The sequence below is a fragment of the Cervus canadensis genome, chromosome 12 (assembly GCF_019320065.1).
Source record: "Cervus canadensis isolate Bull #8, Minnesota chromosome 12, ASM1932006v1, whole genome shotgun sequence".
In the NCBI taxonomy this organism is placed as follows: Eukaryota; Metazoa; Chordata; class Mammalia; order Artiodactyla; family Cervidae; genus Cervus; species Cervus canadensis.
The window spans coordinates 20,648,513-20,674,556 of NC_057397.1; positions in this window are offsets into that span (position 1 = coordinate 20,648,513).

A 26,044-nucleotide genomic window follows, 5' to 3' on the forward strand; every position below is an offset into this window, starting at 1 on the left:
CAATGCTTTTGTGAGAAACATTTAAAATTGACTAACATCATCTCAAGGCCATGTCTGTTCACACTAAATTTATAAGTGTTTTGAAATTAATCACCCACGTTATACCTATACTCAGGATGACCATGTATATTAGTGTGATTATTAATATCACCCCCTCTTGCTCTCAGAAGTTTGCTGGTTTGGATAGAAAATTACAACAAATTGCACATCTGTCTAACCCTCACTTATCCTGGAGCTGAACTTTTTTTTAGCATGTAATAAAAGGCACTTGTACTGAAAGACTGTTGATCTAAAGTGCTTACCCTGAAGTGTGGTGCTATGTGCTCAGTCACCTCAGTCGTGTCGACTCTGTGTGACCACTGAACTGTAGCCCACCAGGCTCCTCTGTCCATGGGTTTTCCAAGGCAAGAATACTGGAGTGGGTTGCCCTTCCCTCCTCCGGGGGAACTTCTCAAAAGACCTAGAGTAAATTTTCTAAACCATTGCTTAATGTAAATAGTTCTTACAACTGGTAAAAAAAAATTGCAGACATATATTATCAATAGTCACTAAATATTATCACCATCATCAGGCCTGTTTTATTTTTTTTAATTGAAGTGTAGTTGACTTACAATACTGTGTTAGTTTTAGATGTGCAGCAAAATGATTCGGTTATACATATACATATTTTTTTAGATTTTTTTCCATTAAAAATTATTATAAGATATTGAATATAATTCCCTGTGCTGAACAGTAAATCCTTGTTGTTTTTATATTTTAACTAATCTCAAATGCCACATTTATTCCTTCCCCCCTTTCCCCTTTCGTAGCCATAAGTTTGTTTTCTATGTCTGTGAATCTATTCCCGTTTTGTTAGTGAATTCCTTTGCATCATATTTTAGATTCTACATATAAATGGTATCATATAATATTTGTCTCTGACTTCTTCACTTAGTATGACAATCTCTAGATCCATCCATGTTGCTGTGTGCATGTGTGCTAAGTCGCTTCATTGTGTCTGACTCTTTGTGACCCTATGGACTCAAGCCTACCAGGCTCCTCTGGTCATGGAATTCTCAAGGGAGGAATACTGGAGTGGGTTGCCGTTTTCCTGATTTTACTTGTAGGTTGGCTTTGGTACCTTTGAACTGCAATCAGATTTTTATTATCCAGAAGATGCTTTTAAGACATCTGTAAGACTATAGAACTCTAGGGGGAGTTTCTTTGCACAAGGGACCTGTAAAAGGCTTTTGTGTTCAGAAATGTGTTAAAGATAAATCAAACCAGCTAAACTCTTTCATGAAACATTGTGTCCCCAACACCTCAAGGATACTAACAATGGCTGATTTCGGCATTATTCAGCATATATCCGGTCTTCAGTCTCCTCTTTGTCCAGAACATCCCCTAGTTCAACCTTAGACTAATTCTCCCCAAAGCCCACCCAATCCTGGCACCATCCTTCCTTCTTTCCCCCTAACTCCCTAGGGGTGACAGATTCCACAAGGACCTGCCCCCCGCCTTCTCACTGCCCCCAGCCTGCCCCGCTGCTCCTCCGTCTTCACTCCAGGCAGGCTGACCGGAGCAGCTCTCCAATATGGAGAGCCTCAGCCTTCATGGTTTCTCTTTACTGGCATCTCTGAAGCACCAAAATCATGGAGGAATTTACATTACAGAGAGCTATTCGTTTAAAATTTTTATTTGGTAAACTTCCTAGGAAAGTGGAAAGCAAAAAAAAAAAAAAAAAAAGAAAGTGAAAAGCAATCACTTCTTTCCCCTGTTTCCCCTGCCTAGAGGCAATTCACTGTTACCCCATCTTCACCATTGAGGCCAGCAATGGGGTTCATGTAAGCCTGTCCTTGGAGGAGTGGGCCTAACCCCTGCCATGCAGAGAGCAGTAAGTCTGAATCCACATTCAAAATCATCTTTGCAGGACCAGAGTATGAAGAAGGTGGGAATCTTCTAAGGAAAGCTCATGATCATTAGTAAGATAACCCTTCAACATGATAGAATTCCAGAAAATGGCCTCACAGAACTGAGAAGATGACAATGGCAGTTTAATCCTCAGTTTCACTGTCCTACTCCCTCCTCCTCTCCCGTCTGAGTTTCTTTCCATCCATGTCTGTTCACCTAAGAATCTCGATGACACCTGGCTGTTGGCGTTCAGACCATTTAGTTCCTTCTAATCACAGCCTTCATGGGCCACAGACACCCAAACTTCTAAGCACACAGAAATCCTACTGTGCTTTACAAAAGGAAATGTATTCCTATAAATAATTCCTATTATTCCACAAATAACCATTGGAATAATATTTATATTTTCTGAATGAGCTGCATAAAGGCAATTTTCCCCTTAGCTGTTCTCTTTTTCTTTTTAAAATGAGATTAAGATAACTAAGATCACTGGAGGGAGCTTTGTGAAGTCAGAAAGCCTGGGTTTCTCTCTTCATTTTACCTCTGACTAGTTATGATACCGTAAGCTTGCCATGTAACAGTCTCATTAGAAGATCCTATTGAGAAAGGCAGGAGCAGGAAGGCATACCTGCTGTAAGGTACCTGCTGGTTGAAAAAGTTATGCAGTCAAAAATAATGTCAGTATGACGACTCTTGAAATTAGGCATCTGGGCAAACATGCTGCCTGGTGGCCAGCCCAGGAGAGGGCTATATTCCCAGCCTCTGCACAAAGATCGGGACAGGGTAAAAAGCCGTGAAAACCACAGCTCTGGTGTGGGGCTGATAGGAAAGGATCGACAGGTTTGGTTTCAAAATGACCTAAAGATAGAGGAATGATCAATAATTGTCATGATGCTTCTTGACAGATTTGAACAGAGTGTGGAGCACAGGGGTGGGATGAAGAACTGTGCACGTATAAAAAGGGGTTCCTGGGTGAGAACATGATTGGCAATGCCAGCTATGGCCCAGGATCTGGAAGATGTAGACAGTCCCAGATGGATGTTAATAATATAGTTCTGTGTTCATTCCAAACTACAAGAAGTATAAAAAAAGCTTTCAAGTTCATTTTTCCCACCATTTAATTATGGAAAATTTAAAATACACATAAAAGTTGAAAGAATTTTACAGTATAAAACTGTATACCCACAATCTAGATTTTACTATTAACATATGATTATGGCTGTTTTATTGATGCCTCTACCATCCATCAACCCATCTTATTTTTTGATGCATTTCAAAGTAAGTTACAGGAATCAGTACACTTTCCCTAAATTCAATAGTTTACAGTTTTTTTAAAGGTAAAATCTACACACAATGAAATGAACACTTCTTGAGTTCTACGAGTTTTGACAAATGCATATACTTAGGCATTTCAGGTGCAGAACATTTTCTTCACCTGAGAAACTGCCCCTCGCTTATCTGCAGTCAGTCTCTGTCCCTACCCACCCAGAGGCAGTCACTATCTTTATTTCTATTTCCAGGTTATTTTCTCCTGTTTCAGAACTTCATGTAAAAGGAATCATACAATTTGTACTCTTCTGTGTCACTCAGCATAATACTTTTGCGATCCACTCCCCCCCAACTCCACCAGTAGTTGTGTGTATTCCTAGCTTGTTCATTGTTGTTGTTGTTGATTAGTGCTACATTTTATGAAAACACTAAGCTTGTTTTCCATTCGCCTATTGATAAACACCTTGAACATGGAGTAGCTCCACTCGCCCCTCCGGCGAAGCCACAGCTCCTTGGATGTGGAGTAACAGGCAAATTTGACCTTGGAGTACAGAATGAAGCAGGGCAAAGGCTAATACAGTTTTGCCAAGAGAATGCACTGGTCATAGCAAACAGCCACTGCCAACAACACAAGAGAAGACTCTACACATGGACATCACCAGATGGTCAACACCAAAATCAGATTGATTATATCCTTTGCAGCTGAAGATGGAGAAGCTCTACTCAGTCGGCAAAAACAAGACTGGGAGATGACTATGGCTCAGATCATGAGCTCCTTATTGCCAAATTCAGACTTAAACTGAAGAAAGTAGGGAAAATCACTAGACTATTCAGGGATGACCTAAATCAAATCCCTTATGACTATACAGTGGAAGTGACAAATAGATTTAAGGGACTAGATCTGATAGACAGAGTGCCTGATGAACTATGGACAGAGGTTCATGACATTGTACAGGAGACAGGGATCAAGACCATCCCCATGGAAAAGAAATGCAAAAAGGCAAAATGGTTGTCTGACAAGGCCTTACAAATAGCTGTGAAAAGAAGAGAAGCAAATAGCAAGGAGAAAAGGAAAGATATTCCCATTTGAATGCAGAGTTCCAAAGAATAACAAGGAGAGATAAGAAAGCCTTCCTCAGTGATCAATGCAAAGAAATAGAGGAAAGCAATAGAATGGGAAAGACTAGAGATCTCTTCAAGAAATTTAGAGACACCAAGGGAACATTTCATGAATAATGGGCTCGATAAAGGACAGAAATGGTATGGACCTAACAGAAGCAGAAGATATTAAAAACAGGTGGCAAGAATACACAGAAGAACTGTACAAAAAAGATCTTCACAACCCAGATAATCACGATGGTGTGATCACTCACCTAGAGCCAGACATCCTGGAATGTGAAGTCAGATGGGCCTTAGAAAGCATCACTACGAACAAAGCTAGTGGAGGTGATGGAATTCCAGTTGAGCTATTTCAAATCCTGAAAGATGATGTTGTGAAAGGGCTGCACTCAATATGCCAGCAAATTTGGAAAACTCAGTAGTGGCCACAGGACTGGAAAAAGTCAGTTTTCATTCCAATCCCCAAAAAAAGGCAATCCCAAAGAATGCTCCAACTACTGCACAATTGCACTCATCTCACACTCTAGTAAAGTAATGCTCAAAATTCTCCAAGCCAGGCTTTAGCAATACGTGAACCGTGAACTTCCAGATGTTCAAGCTGGTTTTAGAAAAGGCAGAGGAACCCGAGATCAAATTGCCAACATCCACTGGATCATCGAAAAAGCAAGAGAGTTACAGAAAAACATCTACTTCTGCTGTATTGACGATGCCAAAGCCTTTGACTGTGTGGATCACAATAAACTGTGGAAAATTCTGAAAGAGATGGGAATACCAGACCACCTGACCCGCCTCTTGAGAAACCTATATGCAGATCAGGAAGCAACAGTTAGAACTGGACATGGACCAACAGACTGGTTCCAAATAGGAAGAGGAGTACGTCAAGGCTATATATTGTCACCCTGCTTATTTAACTTCTATGCAGAGTACATCTTGAGAAACGCTGGGCTGGAGGAAGCACAAGCTGGAATCAAGATTGCCGGGAGAAATATCAATAACCTCAGATATGCAGATGACACCACCCTTATGGCAGAAAGTGAAGAGGAACTAAAAAGCCTCTTGATGAAAGTGAAAGAGGAGAGTGAAAAAGTTGGCTTAAAGCTCAACATTCAGAAAACTAAGATCATGGCATCTGGTCCCATCACTTCATGGGAAATAGATAGGGAAACAGTGGACACAGTGTCAGACTTTATTTTTGGGGGCTCCAAAATCACTGCAGATGGTGACTGCAGCCATGAAATTAAAAGATGCTTATTCCTTGGAAGGAAAGCTATGACCAACCTAGATAGCATATTAAAAAACAGAGACATTACTTTGCCAACAAAGGTCCGTCTGGTCAAGGCTATGGTTTTTCCAGTGGTCATGTATGGATGTGAGAGTTGGACTGTGAAGAAAGCTGAGCACTGAAGAATTGATGTTTTTGAACTGTGGTGTTGGAGAAGACTCTTGAGAGTCCCTTGACTGCAAGGAGATCCAACCAGTCCATCCTAAAGGAGATCAGTCCTGGGTGTTCATTGGAAGGACTGATGCTGAAGCTGAAACTCCAATACTTTGGCCACCTCATGCAAAGAGTTGACTCATTGGAAAAGACCCTAATGCTGGGAGGGATTGGGGGCAGGAGGAGAAGGGGACGACAGAGGATGAGATGGCTGGATGGCATCACCAACTCGATGGACATGAGTTTGAGTAAACTCCGGGAGTTGGTGATGGACAGGGAGGCCTGGCGTGCTGCGATTCATGGGGTCGCAAAGAGTCACAACTGAGCGACTGAACCAAACTGATTAATAAACACTTGGCTGTTTCCAGTTTGGGGTTATCCTGAATAAAACTATTAGGATATTCAAGTATTTTGAGGACATGCATTTTGATTTCTCTTGGGTTGTATGCAGGAGGAATAATTCTAGTAATATGCTAGAGTAATTCTGCAGGAAACATGGAGTCATCTTACAAAGTGGTTGTTCCAATTTCACATTTCCACAGCAAGGTCTGAGGGCTCCAGGTACTCCTCATGCTTGCTAGCACTTGCAGTGATACCTTGTGCTATGTGCTGTGTTCAGTCATGTCCGACTCTTTGCAAACCCATGGACTGTAGCCCACCAGGCTGTGTCCATGGGATCTTTCAGGCAAGAATACTGGAGTGGGTTGCCATTTCCTTTTTCCAGGGATCTTTCCAATCCAGAGATCGAACCCAGGTCTCCTGCATTGCAGGTGGATTCTTTACTATCTGAGCTACCAGAGAAGCCCAAGAATGCTGGAGTAGGTAGTCTATCCCTTCTCCAGAGGATCTTCCCAACCTAGGAATTGAACCAGGGTCTCCTGCTTTGCAGGCTGATCCTTTACCAGCTGAGCTACCAGGGAAGCCCCACAGGGACATCTTACATGGTTTTAATTTACATATTCCTAACGACTAGTGACACTGGACAGTTTTTAATGAGATTACTAACCAATCATATCTTTGTGACATATGTGCTCAAACCTTCTGTTTATTCACTGAGATATTTGTATCCCAGTTGTAGATATAAATAGAGAGTCCTTGCTTTACCCTTAATACCAGTCCTCTGATAGATATGTTCCCTCAGTTGATGGCTTGCTTATTCATTTTTTTTCCCCCAAGATGGTTTAATCACTTTTCAGAGAAACAAAACTTTCCAATGAGCAAGTGAAAGTACCCCCAAGTCTTCCAGCAGAGTCCTCTGCCGCTACCTGGGCACGGTCATATTCTTCCTCCAAGAGAAGTGCTCAATTTTCATCACCAATGTTTTTAGTAGATCCAGTTTTCACTTGGTTGAGAACTTTCATATCATTACTGTATTCTTTTAATACCACATGTAATGTTGGGTACTCAGTGATCACTTTGCCCCTCAAATTGTCAAGGAGACTTTTGTCAGGATCCAGCTCATAATATCTCACTAAATTTTGCTGCATATTTTCTACCTTCATTAAAATTTGGACCCCAGTCTGAGAGCAAATGTAGGCTTTCAACCTTTGATGAATTACAGGATCAGAATTTTCAGGATCAATGTAAGGTCTTAGGATTTCATTAATAGTTTTATCATCTGGTACTCTTGCTTATTCGTTTTTTAAAAAATATATTTATTTATCTGGCTGCCTTGGGTCTTAGTTGCAGCATATGGGATCTAGTTACCCAGTCAGGGGATCACACCTGGGCCTCCTGCATTGGAAGCTCAGAGTCCCAGCCACTGGACCAACAGGCAAGTCTGCTTATTCATTTTTAAAAGGTGTCTTTTAATAAGAAATTTTTAATTGTAATTAAGTCCAGGTTATCACTTTTCCTTTTAATATTTTGTTTTTAATGATTACTTTTTCCCTATATTATTATTCTATATTATTATTGTTTCCTTTTTTTTTTTTAAGGAAATATTTACCTACCCTCAAGTCAGAAAACCAGCCTCCTATGTTTCCTCCTGAAAATTTTATGGTTTGAGCTTTTACATTTTGGTGTATGGTCCATCTCAAAATAATGTTTGTATATGGTGTGAGATAGGGATCACACTTTATTCCCCCCCACCACCAAATATCCAGTTGTTCTAGTACCATTTGATGAAAAGATTGTCCATTTTTCCAATGTTTTTGTCTTCTTTGCTGAAAATCAAATAAGCCTATAAGCTTGGGTCTGTTTTGCTTCTCTGTATTCTGTCCTGTTGGTGTATTTATTGATGCTTATTTGAGTACTACACTGTTTTGAGAGCTGTAGGTTTGCATTATGTATTGAAGTCAGGTGGTGTAAGTGCTCCAGTTTGTCTTCTTCAGACTATTCTAGGGCCTTTGAGTTCCATATAAACTTAAGAACTCGCTGGTCAATTCCTATAAAAAAGACTATGAGATTATAATTAGGGTTGTCATGAATTTCATTTACTTTTTAATGCAATGCAAAAAATTTGGATTTTCTTGAGTATTTGATTTTATTCTGACTTTGCTTTTAACAAGAACATAAAGAAAATAGAATATAAAATTTTAGAAAAGATCAAAGTGATTAAATGGCTTCACACTAGGAGAGAGAACAGAGTATAGGAATGGTTTGGATTGTGTCCGTAAGATGCATATTTTCTCTCAATTTTTGCCTAGTATTTTGCTAACTGCTTGGGGATTCTTATATGCATATTATACAAGGCACAAAACAACCACACAACTCAGTCTGACTTTGCTTCTAATATTGTTTATCGATTCTCCCCTGGTTCTTATGCTAGGTATAATAATAGAGTGCATACCTACATGATTCAAACATAAATGGAAGGACTTCCCTGCTGGTACAGTGGATAGGAATCTGTGTGCCAATGCACGGGACACAGATTCAATCCCTGGTCCAGGAAGATTCCATGGGGTCACAAAGAGTCAGACACAACTGAGCGACTTTCACTTACACTTTCATTACAGGCCAGGGAATTTTTTGTTGCTGTTGTTCAGTTGCTAAGCTGTGTCCAACTCTTTTTGACCCCATGGACTGAAGCATTCCAGGCTTCCCTGTCCTTCACTTTCTCATGGAGTTTGCTCAAATTCACGTTCATTGAGTAAGTGATGCTATCCAACCATCTTGTCCTCTGTCATCCCCTCTCCTCCTGCTCTTAATCTTTCCCAGCATCAGGGTCTTTTCCAGTGAGTTGCCTCTTTGCACCAGGTAGCCAGAGTATTGGAGATTCAGCTTCAGCATCAGTCCTCTCAGTGAATATTCAGGATTGATTTCCTTTAGGATTGACTGGTTTGATCTCCTTGCAGTCCAAGGGACTCTCAAGAGTCTTCTCCAGCACCACAATTCAAAAGCATCAATTCTTTGGCTCTCAGTCTTCTTTATGGTCCAACTCTCACATCCATACACGACTACTGGAAAAACTAAAGCTTTGATGAGACGAAACTTTGTTGGCAAAATGATGTCTCTGCTTTTTAACATGCTGTCTAAGTTTGTCATAACTTTCCTTCCAAGGAGCAAATGTCTTTTCATGGCTTCAGTCACTGTCTGCAGTGATTCTGGAGCCCAAGAAAATGAACTCTGCCACTATTTCTATTTTTTCCCCATCTATTTGCCATGAAGCAATGGGACCGAATGCCATGATCTTAGTTTTCTGGATATTAAGTTTTAAGCCAGCTTTTTCACTCTCCTTTCTTACTGTCATCAAGTGGCTCTTCAGATCCTCCTTGCTTTCTGTCATTAGGGTGGTGTCATCTGCATATCTGAGGCTGTTGAGGAATTTTGGCATATTATGTATTTGCCTCATTTGACCTGCTGAGAATCATGTGTAGTCAGCATGATTATAAAACCCGTTTTCCATAATAGGAAGCTGAGGTTCAGACCATGAAGTGATTCACCCCTGGAATTTGAATCTCAGCTTGTTTGACTTCAGAGCCTGAGCACTGTCTATTTCATCGGCCAATACAAAGAGGTTCTGTTCACAGAAGACCATATCTCACAATATTATATGCAGGGCTCTCCAGCTGATTTAAATTTCCAGAACTCTGATTTTCCTTCCAGGACCCCAAGCTTTGAGGAAAGACTCAACTTTTGTCTGAGATCTTGGAAACAGTGAATTTACCATCCCTCCTGCCTCCCACTAGACATCTTCTTTCTTTCTTAGCAACCTCCTCTCTCTGGTGAGTTTAGGGGGATCAGAGTTAGTGACAAGAGATGAATGAAAGGATGCCAGGCAAGGGCAAAATTCGGGGTAGAAAACTATTGTGTTTTGGAGGCAGTATCTAAGCCTCTAGGACACTGGCTGCTATTGGCTAGATCCCTGAGCATGGGGAGCACCTTGGCAGTGTGTTTCTCCCTCCTGCCCAGAGGAGCCCCTTGTCTTCCTGCTGGGCTGGGGCATCCTGGAGCATCTGCAAGCCCACACGGAGTTGTCCAATTAGTCTTACTCAGTGTGGCTGGCATGGATCATCCAGAATTATTCTGCTCTGCTCAGCTATGGAATTACCATTTCTATTTCCAACTGGCAGCAGCTTGTCTCCCTTCCCAGATACATTTCCATCTTAACAAAGCTCATATCCTGCCAGGCCTTTGCCTAGCATTTTCCGACCTTCTCCCACTATAGGTAGACTGAAAGCCCTACTCCTCACCGGGGCCCCGCAGGCCTCCCGGGATCTGATCCAGCTCTCTCATCCCTTGGCCCCTTCCTTCCCTCACTCGTTTTCATTTTCTGTGAGCTGGTTCCTTCTCATCATTGGAGCTCAGCTTATCTGAATCTCAGCGGGCCTTTGCTCTCTCTCAGCCTTGCACAGCTTCCTCCCACCCTCTCTGGCTTCCATTTTATCACATCGCCCTTTCTAGTTTTCCCAGAGAAAGAACATTTCACAGGCAGAAATCATGCTTTAGATTGATGTGTTCATTTGTTCATTTTGTTTTCTGACTCTCTCCTGCCACCAAAACATAATCATTATTATATTTGGGAGGGTGTTTTCCAGGATTTTTCTTCCTGGTCTTGAGGCAGGTGGGATCTTCTTAGCTCCCTGACAAGGGATCGAACCTACCATCCACTGCATTGCTGCACTGGAAGGCAAAGTCTTTTTTTTATAGTCTCTTATTACGAGTCTTTGGTTTATTTGATTCCCAATATTCTTATTTTAACATACGAGAGTCTTTAAAAAGATGGAATTTTTTATTATCACAGACATTTTTACCCAGATGAGTATTTATAGCAGAAAAATGACCACTTGCACAGAGTTTAGCAGTTTGGAGGTTAGCAGTAGATAATAGGAGTACAATTGCTTCTAGTTAGACAGATAACTATAATACAATAGACTTACTTGTGAAGCTAAACTCATAATTGGTCTCAACCATAGGGAACTCAGTTGTTGCACTTACGGATGTGTTCTGTAGTCATCTGTTATAGTTCTTCCTCTGGGAAATGAACTCCGTGAGTTTATTACTGGGATCTCCAATACTAGAACTGGAATGGGACCATTCTGGGAATTTGATGAAATATATAAAAATTCTTCAAGAAAAATGTGCACATATAAATGCATTCAAATTTCTAAATATAAGGCAAAATCTTAACCAGTGGACCTTCAGGGAAGTCCCCAGGTTTTTTTCTATGCATATATTTTAATGAGATTTGGAGTATTCTGTATAGATTTTTACATTGGAAAAATATTTTTAGTCAAAATGTTATGTAGATGTTTAGATATATCACAGAAATGATGAATGATGTGAAAAGAAAAGAACCAATACATGTGTGTGCATGGGATGAAGCAGTGTTAGTCTATCAAGCGGGGAGTTGGTTTCATTAACCATCCAAGACAGTTTTACTGGAAACCTCATGCTGTTGGTAAGAGTGAAAACTGGATCAATCTTTCCAGAGAATAATTTTTTTTAATTAATTAATCTATTTTAATTGGAGGGTAACTACTTTACAATATTGTGGTGGTTTTTGCTGTACATCGACATGAATCAGCCATGGGTGTACATGTGTCCACCAGCCTGAACACCCCTCCCACTTCCCTCCCCACCTTAACCCTCTGGGTTGTCCCAGTGCACTGGCTTTGAGTCCCCTGCTTCATGCATTGAACTTGGACTGGTCATTTATTTCACATAGAGTAATATACGTGTTTCAATGCTATTCTCTCAAATCATCCCACCCTTGCCTTCTCTCACAAAATACAAAAGTCTGTTCTTTATATCTGTGTCTCTTTTGCTGTCTTGCATATAGGATCATTGTTACCATCTTTCTAAATCCCATATATATGCATTAATATACTGTATTGGTGTTCTTCTTTCTGACTTACTTCACTCTGTGTAATAGGCTCCAGTTTCATCCACATCATAAGAACTGACTTAAATGCATTCTTTTTTATAGCTGAGTAATATTCTTTTGTGTATATGTACCACAACTTCCTTATCCATTCATCTGCTGATGAACATCTAGGTTGCTTCCATGTCCTGGCTATTGTAAACAGTGCTGCAATGAACATCAGGGTACACGTGTCTCTTTCACTTCTGACTTTCTCAGTGTGTATGCCCAGCAGTGGGATTGCTGGGTCATATGGCAGTTCTATTTCCAGTTTTTTAAGGAATCTCCACACTGTTCTCCATAGTGGCTGCACTGGTTTGCATTCCCACCAACAGTGTAAGAGGGTTCCCTTTTCTGTGTACCCTCTCCAGCATTTATTGTTTGTAGACTTTTTTTTTTTTTTCTTTTTTTTTTTATATTGTTTGTAGACTTTTTGATGGCAGCCATTCTGCCTGGTGTGAAATGGTACCTCATTGTGGTTTTGATTTGCATTTGTCTAGAGAATAATTTGAACTTGTATCAAAATTTCAAAAATTGACATCCTTTGAACAAGGGTAAACTCAATCCTAGGAATTTAACCATAGGAAATAATGGGAAAACTACAAAAAGGCTCACCATGTCTTGGTTTATGAGAGTGAAAATAAGAAACAACAACTTATTTACTTCACAATAAAGGATCAATCTGGAAAATTTTAATCTAGGCATGTGTGCATGCTCAGTCTTGTGTTTTGTCCAACTTTTTGCAACCCTATGGATTGTGACCCGCCAGGCTTCTGTGACCATGGGATTCTCCAGGCAAGAATACTGGAGAGGGTAGCCATGCCCTCCTTCAGGGGATCTTCCTGACCCTGCGATCGAACCTGCGTCTCTTGCGTTTCCTACTTTGCAGGCAGATTCTTTACCACTAGAACCACCTAGGACATCAGCTAGACGAAGCAGTGTTTTTTTGTTTTTGCTCATGAGCATCTTCTGACACCTAACGAGAACTTGAAAGCTAACATTGTTCTTTCTTCAGACTTTTATTGTCCTAGAGTGCCGATTTGCACTTTTGTTATTTTTTATTTTCTCGAACCTATTTCATAAGAAAAGTGAATGCTTATAAGCCAAGCGTCTGCATTTTGTGACTTATTTCTGGAAGGCAAAGATATCTTCATCTAACCCTTGCCTTTCCTTATAATGAGTTTTTTGTTTCATTTTGATTTGATTTTCTTTCATTCCTTCCACATCAATAGACAAAGCTTGAAATATTAGATTCAGGATCTCTTTGTTGGAGAAGCAAACGAAACATCTCCTTTAGTGCCACAGTCCATGAAGGCCCCTGGGGGACAATGTCACCATCTCCCTCCTCATGACTGTTGAGGGCAATAGTCGTATGTTATTACTAAATCTTCTGAGTTGACTGGTTCTGGGGAGGAAGAGAAAGGTGTGAATATTTGAATCTTCCCTGCAGGTAACAATCCAACAGTGTCACATCAGCTCAGTACATCCATGGGTCAGTCCATTTGCACAGAGAATGGGGTTCTGGGAACTAAAGCTGTCAGGAGCATCAAGTTTGTACATGAGAATAATCTTCTGAGCTTAAAAATATGTCTAGAAGAATGGAGCTCACTTGCATATATCCTCGATGATTGCACTGGATGACACTCACATTTTCATGCTGGTATAGACTTGTGGGGGCTTCCCTGGTGGCTCAGTTGGTAAAGAATCCGCCTGCCAATGCAGGAGATCTGGGTTCAGTCCCAGGGTTGGGAAGATACCCTGGAGGAAGAAATGGCAACCCACTCCAGTATTCTTGCCTGGAGAATCCCATGGACCGAGGAACCTGGCGGGCTACAGACCATGGGGTTGCACAGAGTCAGACACACAGCTGAGCATACAGACACACACCACCCCCCCCACACACAGACTTGTGGAGTTTTAGAATTGGAGGTTTTGTCCTCATCCCTCATTTTATAGGTGAAAAATTGGAGGCCCAGAGCCCTGTCAGAGTGCAGGCAGCTGGCTCATGGCAAAGGTGATGCAGAAACACAGGCCTGGGAACTGCACGCCAGCTTTGTCTGAACTGCAGACATTCTGAAAGGTTTGCTGATTATCTGGGTTGGAGGTCACCCAGGGTTTCTGCTTCTCCTCCTGGTTTTGCCTCTGCTTTAATGCATTTGCCAGTTGTACCTAAGATCACTGGGAGGTGACTCATCAGCCAATCAGTTTTGTCCTCTTTACTGGATTTGGAAAAGATTCAATGGGAAGGAGTTTTTTTTTTAATATAAAAATAAACTTTTGCCAAGATTCTGTGATTTTTATTTGTGCTTCCATGATTTCCTCTCAGGTTAATTTATAATATTTCAATGTATATGTATCTCTTCTTTATCATAACAGCATAGATTCATAGCAATATATTACCAGAAATCTCATAATAATCTGATTCCAAATAATATTATTCATTACTGTTCTTCCTCCTATGACATAAGTGAAAGAAATAGAAGACGGTATGCTGCAATTTTGTTCATAATCATATGAAATTGCTTTGCACCGCCACAGCCTGGGGTCAGGAAGATTCCCTGGAGGAGGGCAACCCACTCCAGTATTCTTGCCTGGAGAATTCCATGGACAGAGGAGTCCATGGGGTTGCAAAGAGTCAGACACAACTGAGCGACTGAGCACAGTGCAGCACCACAGCCTAGAGACTGTTTTTATCACTGTGCCCAGTAACTGCACGACTCAACAGACATGAGTATGAGCAAACTCCAGGAGATGCGAAAGACAGAGGAGCCTGGCATGCTGCAGGCTATGGGGTCACAGAGGGTCAGACAGCACTGAGTGACTGAACAACAACAGCAATAGCTGCAGGACGGGAAGCCAGTGGCCCTTCCCTGCCCCTCAGTTTCCAAGAGCGGACGAGGATGCTTGGTCAACTCCTTTCTGGGAAGCCCCTTCTTCCCCTGGGCTTCCAGGATATCGCGCCTCCCTCTCATCTCTTCTGCTGTCCCTCTTCGTCTCTCTGATCTTGGACCACACCTCCGTCACACCCAGGCTCATTGGTGTCAGACACCAGTTCCACAGTCCCATTCCCAAATCTTTATTTTAGCTCAGACTTTTGTTCTAAAGTCTAATCATATATTCAGTGTTTTTGTTTTGTTTTAAATCTTGGTATCATCCTTTTTTTAAAATTAGTTAATTAATTTATTTTGACTGTGCCACAAGGCATGCAGGATCTTACTTCCCCGAATAGGGATCAAACCTGCTCCCTACACTGGAAGAGCAGAATCCTAACCGCTGGACCACCAGTGCAGTTCCCTATATCCAGTGTTTTATGTGAACTCTCCAAAATGTGCCCAAACACACTCTTGGTTCTCCAAAACCCCTGCACCTGGCAACTTAATCTTCCAGTTGACTTTGCCCCAGACTCCACTGATCCTCTATTCTTTTTTTCACTCTCACCCCTCAGATTCAATCACCAGGAGATTCTCTTGGTGCTATCTTCAAAAGATCGAGAATCTGACTGCTTCTCATCGCTCCCTTCCTATACTCTGGTCCAAGACACCACCATCTTATTCATGAGACTATTGATGCTTAACTCTTCTGCCTGCTTGCTCTCCCCTGCTCCCCCTAGCAATCTACTGTTAATGCAGCAACCAGAGTGTCATTTTATAGCTCTCCTCTAAGTACCTGGTTCCTCTTCTCAGAGCCTCCAACATCATTTGTCTCAGAGTGGATTCTTCTCTGGCAAAACCCACACCACAAGATTCAGGTTAAAAAAATATGTCACAATATGGATCCAAACCCTAATCCTGGGGTGGGTAGGGAGGATGAAGGTGTCAGAGAGTGGAAAGTAGTGCTGGGTTAAAACACAGCTTCCAGCTGTTTGAAATCTTTTTTTTAAGGTTGAATTTTTAAAAATTGGATGACAATTGCTTTACAGCGTTGTGTTGATTTTTCCCATACATCATATGAATCAGCCACAAGTATACACATGCCACCTCCCTCTTGGACCTCCTGCTCCACCCCATCCCACCCCTCTAGGTGGTTTGACTCTTTGATGGTGGAGTTTTTATGCTTCTAGACAATGATTTTAAGTTTCCACCTGTTATAGAACTGGGAGTCGTGATGACTTCCTCATCGCTTTGCTTCTTTTTCTTGAATTTGTCCTTTAGTGACCTAAACACATAGTAAGTCTTGGAGCCAACCATTGGGTCAGACAACCCATCAGAACCTGTGTCTGGGAGGCATGGCCTTGAATGATGGAGTCACAGAACTTTGCTGTGGATTCTGCTGCCCTCTCTGGGGTGGAAATGTTTCTGACTTTGTATGTGTTATTTATTTAATTTGGAATAACTCAGATTTTGCTAAATATGGTGGCAGCTTGCTGCAGTGATGGAGAGGCATCGAGGAAATGGAGCAGTCTTCTATTAGGGTCTTTGGACCTAAAATTACACTCGCTGTGAAGTTTCTTTTTTTGAAAATGTACCATCTGAAAATAGAAGTGATATTATAAGTCTTTTCAAAAATATATATTCCATATATAAACTTTACGACATTCCTGTTTAACTAAACTCAAAATGTACTATTTGCATCTACTCTGTTTAAAACATCATGTAACGGGTGAAAGTCTTGCTTTGTGTGTATCTACAAATGTTCCCCTACTTGTCAGAGCACCCCCCCTTTTTTTTCTTTGTCAACTACGAAAGATGGGGAGAATGGAGTGAGAGGTTAGGGTTAGCAGATGTAAGCAACTATTATAGAATGTATAAACAACAAGGTCCTACTATAGAGCATGGGAAACTATATTCAATATCCTGTGATAAAATATAATGGAAAAATATGAAAAACAATGTGTATGTGTGTATAACGGAGTCACTTCGCTGTACAGCAGAAAGTAACACTATAAATCAACTATGCTTTAAAAACTAGGAAAGAAATAACTGTTCTCAACATTTCTAGCAACATGAAAGCATATATAAGGTATACTTACACTTTATACATGTAGTAAAAGTATATCTATGTAGTAAAATTTTATATACATATAGTAATGTGTATATATAGTAATATATGTGTATATATATGTATATATAGTAAAAGTATATATGTATGTGTGTGTATATATATATGTATATGTGTGTGTGTATATATATATAATCTGTTTCCTTTTCCCCCTCTTATTCTGTGACCTCTATTTTCAGCTGGGTGCGTATATTCCTAACACCCTTACTCGTCAGTATTAGTCAGCTGCAGCGTCTGTAACACACACCACAGTCCAGGCGGCTTAAACAACAGAAGCTTATTTTCTCACAGTTCTGGAGGCTGGAAGTCCAAGATCAAGCAGGCCTGGCCTCTCTCCTTGGCCTGCAGATGGCCATCTTCTGGCTGTGTCCTCACATGCCCCTTCTTCCCCCAGGAATCTTTGTGTGTCCACATTTTGTCTTCTTACAGGAACACTGGTCAGATTGGACTGGGACTCACACTAGCAGCCTCATCTTATAATAACTTATCTCTTCAAGGCCCTGACTCCAATACAGACACAGTCCAGTGTGCTGGGGGGCGGGGCTCCAGCGCGTGCATTTGGGGACACCAGTCAGCCCATCAAACTACGTGTAGACTGAGTGTCTTTTTCCAACCTGGGTAGTGGTACAGCCCACACAATCTCACTTAACAACGTACCATGGAGCTCTTTCAATGTCTACAGTTTGTCCTTGGCACCATCTCCAAGTATGGGTGATCAGTAACTTGCTTAACCATCAGGTTGTCAGTGAACACTCAGGTTGCCTCCAGTTACATGGTATCATATATACTACTGCGTTGAATATCTTTGTAAACACATCTATTTTTTCATTTATGTGATTTATTTCTTTTGTTGTTGTTTAGTCACCATGTTGTGTCTGACTCTGCAACCCCACGGACTGCGGCACTCCAGGCTTCCCCATCCTTCAATATCTGCTGGAATTTGCTCAAACTCATGTCCACTGAGTCAGTGATGCCACCCAACCATCCTGTCCTCTGTCATCCCTTTCTCCTCCTGCCCTCAATCTTTCCCAGATTCAGGGTCTTTTCCAGTGAGTCATCTCTTTGAATCAGGTGGCCAAAGTATTGGAGCTTCAGCTTCAGCATCAGTCCTTCCAATGAATATTCAGGGTTAAGCTCCTTAGGATTGACTAGTTTGATCTCCTTGCAGTCCAAATGACTCTCAAGAGTCTTCTCCAGCATCAGTTTGAAAGCATCAATCCTTCGGCACTCAGCCTTCTTTATGGTCCAACCCTCACATCCATATATGACTACTGGAAAAACCACAGCTTTGACTAGACAGACCTTTGTTGGCAAACTGATATCTTTGCTTTTTAACACACTGTCTAGGTTTGTCATAGCTTTCTTTCCAAGGACCAAGCATCTTTTAATTTCATGGCTGCAGTCACCAGCTGCAGTGATTTTGGAGCCCAAGAAAATAGTCTGTCCCTGCTTCCACTTTTTCCCCATCTATTTGCCATGAAATGATGGGACCAGATGCCATGGTCTTAGTTTTCTGAATGTTGAATTTCAAGCCAACTTTTTCACTCTCCTCCTTCACCCTCATCAAGAGGGTCTTTAATTCCTCTTCACTTTCTGTCATTAGAATGGTATAATATGCATATATGAGGTTATTGATATTTCTCCTGGCAATTTTGATTCCAACTTGTGATTTATCCAGGCTGGCATTTCACATGATGTACTCTGCATATAAGTTAAATAAGCAGGGTGACAGTATACAGCCCTGTTGCACTCCTTTCCCAATTTTGAACCAGTCCGTTGTTCCATGTTCTGTTCTAACTGTTGCTTCTTGACCTGCATACAGGTTTCTCAGGAGACAGGTAAGGTGGTCTGGTATTCCCATCTCTTGAAGAATTTTCCACAATTTGTTGTGATCCCCACAGTCGAAGACTTTAGCATAGTCAATGAAGCAGGAAGTAGATGTTTTCCTGGAACTTCCTTGCTTTCTCCAAGATCCAATGAGTATTGGCAATTTGACCTCTGGTTCCTTTGCCTCTTTAAAACCCAGCCTGTACATCTGAAGTTCTCAGTTCATGTACCGCTAAAGTCTAGCTTGAAAAATTTTGAGCATAGACTTGCTACATGTGAAATGAGCACAATTGTACAGTAGTTTGAATTTTTCATTCCAATCCCCAAATTGGAATGAAAACCAACCTTTTCCAGTCCTGGCTATTGCTGAGTTTTTAAAATTTGCTGACATATTGGGCAAAGCACTTTAACAGCATTATCTTTTAGAACTTGAAATAGCTCAGTTGGAAATTCATCATCTCCACTAACATTTTTCTTAGTAATGCCTCCTAAGGCCTTCTTAATATCCTGCTCCAGATGAGTGACCACACCATCATGGTTATTGGGGTCATTAATACCTTGTTTGTGTAGTTCTTCTGTGTATTCTTGCCAACTTGTATTAATCTCTTCATGTCTCATTATGGAATCATAAATGAGATCAAGGTTGATGTCTGCTCATTCCACTGGCTTTTTCCATGCAGCAAAATGTCTTAGAAACTTTAAATGTCAGTACAAATGAGTCTACTTTATTCTTTTTTAATTTCTTGGAAACTTTAAATGTCAGTACAAAGAAATGTACCTTACTCTTTCTGGTGGTGAAGGTTGTGGCATACTGTTACACTGTACTTTATTAACTGTTTCTTTGGTGACAAATGTACAGTGCTTTTCAAATTTTTTTTACCTCTACCATAATTTCAAAAAGTTGAATGGTTAGCTTTGTTTTTTAATTTTTAAATTTTAATCTATCTGATATTTATTTTTATGTTTAGTATAATATGCTTGCTCAGCCATACATTAAACAGCAGGTCTTTTCTTTATCAATTGAAATGCTACTTTATTGTATTTTACAATAGTATGCCAGTTCTTCTCATTTTTTTGTTTTTCTATTGCTATTCCAAGACAACACTATTTTAATGACTAAATAATTATTAAATGTTTGATTATCTGCTGTAGGAAGTTTTCCTTAAAAGTATTCAGATTGTTCTTGCCAGTTGCTTTATTTCCTTAATGAGCTAGACATCACTTGTCAAAATATGGAGTCATTTAGTTTGAGAGATTAATTTGTTAGAAGCATGACTTTTTAGAGTATTGAGCCTCCTATAAAAATAATGGTGTGTCTCTATTTTTTTCTGGTCTTCTTTGCTGTCCTTCAATAAAGTTTTCTTTATAATGGCCTTGCAAGTTTATTTTTAGTTACATTCCTAGGTTTACTCCTGTTTTGCTCTCATAAACGGGATTCTCTTCCTATCACTTTTCATAGTAGGCCATGACTGTTAAATGGGTTTCCCACGTAGCTCAGCTGGTTAAGAACCTGCCTACAAAGCAGGAGACTCCAGTTCAATTCCTGAGTCAGGAAGTTTCTCTGGAGACGGGATATGCTACCCATTCCAGTATCCTTGGGCTTCCCTGGTGGCTCAGATGGTAAAGAATCTGACTGCAATGTGGGAGACCTGGATTCAGTCCCTGGATTAGGAAGATCCCCTGGAGGAGGGCATGACAACCCACTTCAGTATTGCCTGGAGAATTCCAGAAACAGAGAAGCCTGGCAGCTGCAGTCCCTCAGGTCACAAAGAGTCAGACATGACTGAGCGACTAAGTACAGCACAGCATGGCTGTTATATAGGAGAGTTACTATTTTCTTTGCATGTCTATTTTACTTCTCATTAAGAAACAGACCTGTTCCAAAGAACTTCCAAATTATATGCAAAAATATCATATAGGTCACAAAGAGTTGGACACAACTGAGCAACTTTCACTTTCACTTTGTGTGATCTACTCTATAAATTGCTTTCACGGCCTTAAAAGTTTCAAGAAAGCTTATCAAGGTCATTAGGGATCATCGATGGAGCAACTTGAAGTGGTCCTTTAAGGAGAGGCAGCTCTCTAAAAAATGTTAGTTATTGTGACTCTTAAGGGACTTCCCAGGTGGCGCTAGTGGTAAAGGATCTGCCTGCCTATGCAGGAGACTCAAGAGATGCAGGTTCATCCCTGGTGGGGAAGATCCCCTGGAATGGCAAATCACTCCACTATTCTTGCCACATCCGGAGACGCTGCGGATGAGACTGCATGCTAGCGGAGTTCCTGAAGCTTCTGACATGTCCAGGAGCTGCACTCACTATGTGGAAGGCCCTTCCCACGTCTCACCTTCTGCTTTCATCACTCCAACCCAGCTTACCCTCTCCCTCATTTTTCTTGTCTTTTTTTCATTAATTTTATAGGAGCATTCTTGCTTTACAATGCGGTGTTAGTTTCTGTGGTACAGCAAAGTGAACCAGTCATACGTATACATATATTCTCTCTTTTTTAGATTTCCTTCCCATTTAGGCTGCCACAGAGCATTCAGTAGAGTTCCCTGTGCTATAAGAAGGTTTTCATAAGTTATTTATTTTGTACATGGTATCAATAATGTATGTACATCAGTCCCAATCTCCCAATTCATCCCACCTCCCCTTCCCCACCTTGGTATCCATACATTTGTTCTCTATGTCTGTGTCTCTATTTCTGCTTTGTAAATAAGATCATCTAAATCATTTTTCCAGTTTCCACATATACATGTTAATATATGATACATGTTTTTCTCTTTCTGACTTACTTTGCTCTGTACAACTCTAGGTCCATCCATGTTTCTACAAGTGACCCAGTTTTGTTCCTGTTATGGCTGAGTAATATTCTGTTGTATATATGTACCACATCTTCTTTATCCATCTCTTCCTCCCTTTAGGGGTCAGCTTACAAGTTCTGCCTTATAGGAAGCCCTCATGGTACTTCCAGAACTGAAGAGGTCAGCTCTCTTCTTTTGCACATGCTAAGGAATTTATACACCGTCCTTGCCTGATCACCACCTTCTGTAAGAGCTGGTGAACTCCCGCAAGCCTGCTTTTGCTTAGTGAATCTTCTGATCTTGGCATTTTCAAAAGAACAACAGTGCTGTACCAGCTGTTATGTAAGTGCCATCTCCTGGCATAACAAACATCATGGAGATGGCACAGCAACGTCATTCCATCCTTATGTTCAGTGGAATGCCTAGGGCAATTGCCTTTACCTTTGGTTATCCATCAGTTTGGCTTTATGTAGGGAGAAAAATGGAAACTTTTCCCCAAAGTTCAGTACTGAGCTCGGAATTAACTAACTTTCAACAAGAACTTTCAGGAGAAGGAAGTTAATTTCACTCATTAAGTAGATGAGTTTCCTGTAAATATATTTAAAAAATTGAAGACTTGTTTTCCCATGGTACCCAAATAAGGATGAAATGAAGCTCTTCGATCATTTAGGGTTGTCTGTGTGTTTGTTTGCAGGTTTCTGTTGAAAGAAGGATGCACTCTGACAAGCACTGAAAGCTGTTGGCAATAGCATGAAAACTATGATTAGTTTTTGAGCTTTCAGGCAAGAATATTGTTGAATTAAAAAACCCAATGCATCACTGTGAGCAAATCTGATTTTCAGAATAATTAGAATAGGTGGAGCTGCCACGCAGCCTCTCAGATGTCCAGGGAAGAAGTGATTTTCCCTCCAGCCTAATTTTTGAACTGTTTGTTTTCATTTTTTTCCCCATAAAACAAGAAACAATTGTGTGACTCAGTTCCAACATTCTTGTATTTATTATCAACATATTTCACCCAGTCTCACCTGGCAGTGTGTCAGATTTATGTAATCAGCGACTGTCAAGTCTTGTCGACTTGTGGGGTTTGGAACCCAGTCTTCACTTGGTGTCCCCCCAGGGCACACACAGCTTATTGCTTCCTATGTGTTACTGTTGGGTGCAAGAGAACTTGAACTGTGCTGTTGATTGGATTTTAAAAAAAAAAAAAAAAAAAAACAATTGGAGGAAAGGGAGTGACTGAATGCACCACTGGGATTGTATGGGAACAGTCCCTGTCCTGATTTGATTTCGTTTATTGCCCCAAATGTGCCGCATTTCAAGCACATTCTGCTCAGATATGATTTATGAGGTCTCCTTCCATGCAGGGTCCTATCTTGGTGATTTCGTCCAAAGCATTCTTGTTTAATGGATTAAGAAGAATCACTGGAACTTAACACCCTCCTCTAAAGTCTGTGTAGACACACTATAGGTTTGTGCTATTTATTTGTTAATATTTTTTGTCAAAAATGCACAGGAGGTGCTTAGCATTATATGTGGTGGCTGTGTACTGCCCTCAGGGCAATACGTGCCCAACACATACCCGTGCATGAGTTCACCATGATGCTGGGCAGTATTCAGTGTCCACACAGGACTTGGAACCAGGCTGACAGCTAACAGTATAATAAGCTGCCTTCAAGTGTACTGTAGGTGCCCTGTTTCTCTCTCAGTTACCCCAGCCCTTCCCGTATCCTATAGACCAGAGTCCCCCCAAACCCCCCGAGCCCATCACCATGGCAATCCTAGGGGCTGCCTGACCTCTGGCGGACCCAAATGCTACAACTTATTCTGTCTCTGTGGCCTCCCATTTCCTCCCCAAGAAGGTGCAGACAAGTGAGGTCGTGTGTTTTCAGCTCACTAAATGCTTCTTCACACTCCTGTAACTCTGAAGTCGAGGACAGAGGGGTGTTGGTCACTGAGTGGAAGGGACCTCTTCTATTTCCTCATGTTTTATTTATTTTTTTAAGGCCAAGAAACATTTTTAATACTTAACCCCATATTGTTGTATATCATCTGTTATATACACATATATATACATGTATATAGTTATGTATCATTGTTATATATGTTATATATTTTATATATATTATATGTTTTATATATGTTATATATAGCATATATTGTTATATATCATTTCATGATAAAATGAAATATATGAAAATATATGTTTTACAATAACTTACAAAAACCATCTAATGCTACATTGTGAGGAATTTCCTTCTAGTCCTTATGCTACACTTCCTTCTACATTTGGAATCTTTTTTTTTTTTTTTTTGGCATCCTCGCAGTACTAAGGGTAACAACAAGTGAATACTCATCTTCTGTGAGACTATACCTGACTCGGTTCACACAGAGATGGTTCCATAAATGACAGACAATGAAAGTTCTTAGGTGCATGTATCAACTCTAACCTTCAAATTAGCTCACCTACTTTTTGGCACAGATATCTTGATCTAGGGATCAGAAAGAACCTTGGATATAGTTACCTAGCAACAAGTTTTAAATTAGAATGAGGCTAAGTAGTTTGCTCAGAATCCAAATGGTATCAGGAAGAGACATTTGGCCAGGATTAAGCCAAAACTCAATAGCTTGAAAAGTCCCGTAAGTCTAGATTGCTTTCTTATGTACAAATAAACATAATGCTTCTAAGAGGATACCTCATGTTGATGCCTGAGCCTTTACTCAGTTTGAAACCTTCTCTGTGGTTGACTGTGTTTCTTTTTCTCGTTGGCTCCAGTCCACCTGCCCCCCTCTTCCCTCTGATTCTTACTCCCTCCTCTCACATCGTTTCATCCTTCCAGCTTTGTCCTCAGTCCCTCTCATTTATGCTGCCACCACCTTTCAGGACATTGTCCTCCATGTCTTTAAAAATCAGTCCACAAAATAAAGTGCAAGCTAACTTGGCTTAGACTTTTAAGTCCCTATTTCCAGTTCTCTGCACATTGGCATTTCCAGTGAATGTAATTCTCAGGTTCCTAAAGTTCGTGGTTAAGACCACAGTGCCACCAGGAGCTCAGTGAGACTGAAACGGCAGGATTCATGAACACAGTCATAATCTCGTCTGCTTGCCTGTGACCTGGAACATGCCTTTCCTGAGAGTTGATGAGGAAGGATGCCCTCTTCTCCCACCTTTCTGTCTGTGCTGGGTACCCAGGTGTGTGCAGGCAGACATGCAGGAACAGGCTGCAGCCTTCCTTTTCCTCTGAATTGTTCTCAGCACCAGCAGGGGTGCCTGTGCCTTGTGAGAACCGGGGAAATGTGATCGCTGATTCCTTCTGAAGGTGCAACATTGGAGTTCTGGTTATTTGACCATATTCTTTGCCCTGTTAATGGAGTGATCTAGTGTTCTCATGGGAAAAGAGCCTGGTGCTGGGAAAGATTGAAGGCAAAAGGAGACGAGGGTGGCAGAGGATGAGATGGTTGGATGGCATCACTGATTTGATGGACATGAACCTGGGCAAACTCCAGGAGATAGCGAAGGTCAGGGAGGCCTGGTGTGCTGCGGTCCATGGGGTCACAGAGAGTCGGACATGACTGAGAGACTGAACAGCAACAACTGGATTTCCTTTAGGCTTCCCAGGCGGCTCAATGGCAAAGAATTCGCCTGCCAATGCAGGAGACACAGACGATCTGGGTTGGGAAGATCCCCTGGAGAAGGGAATGCCAACCCACTCCAGTATCCTTGCCTGGAGAATCCCACGGGCAGAAGAGCCTTGCTGGATATAGTCCATGGGGTTGCAAAGAACTGGACACAACTGAACGACTTTGAATACACACAGGATTTCTATTGCATAGGTGTACCACTGCTTCACCCACTGACGGACATTTAGATCATCTGCAGGTTGGACTTCTGCAAATCCAACTGCCACAAACACTTGTGTACGGCTTTGGTTTGAGCACGAATTTCTGTTTCTCTGGGATAAATACTCAGAAGTGCAAGGACTCTATGATTGTGGAATGTTTTGTTTTTAAACTTCCAAACTGTGTTTCAGAGTAGCTGTACAATTTTACATCACCCTTGCCCCCCAGCAATGTATGAATGATCCAGTTTCCCCACATCCACATCAGCATTTGGTGTTGTCATTATTATTTATTTAAGCCATTCTGTGTGGTGCATAGAGATATCTCATTGTGGTTTTAATTTGCATTTCCTAATGGCTAATGATGGCGAACACATTTCCATGTGATTATTTGCCATCTGTGTATTCTTTTCAGTGAAGTGTCTCTTCATGTCTTTCAACCATTTAAAAATAAATTATTTTAATTTTATTTTCTTTATTTTTTGGCTGCACCTTGTGGCATGCAGGATCTTAGTTCCCCAACCAGGGAGCGAACCTGTGTTCCTTACATTGGGAGCTCAGAGTCT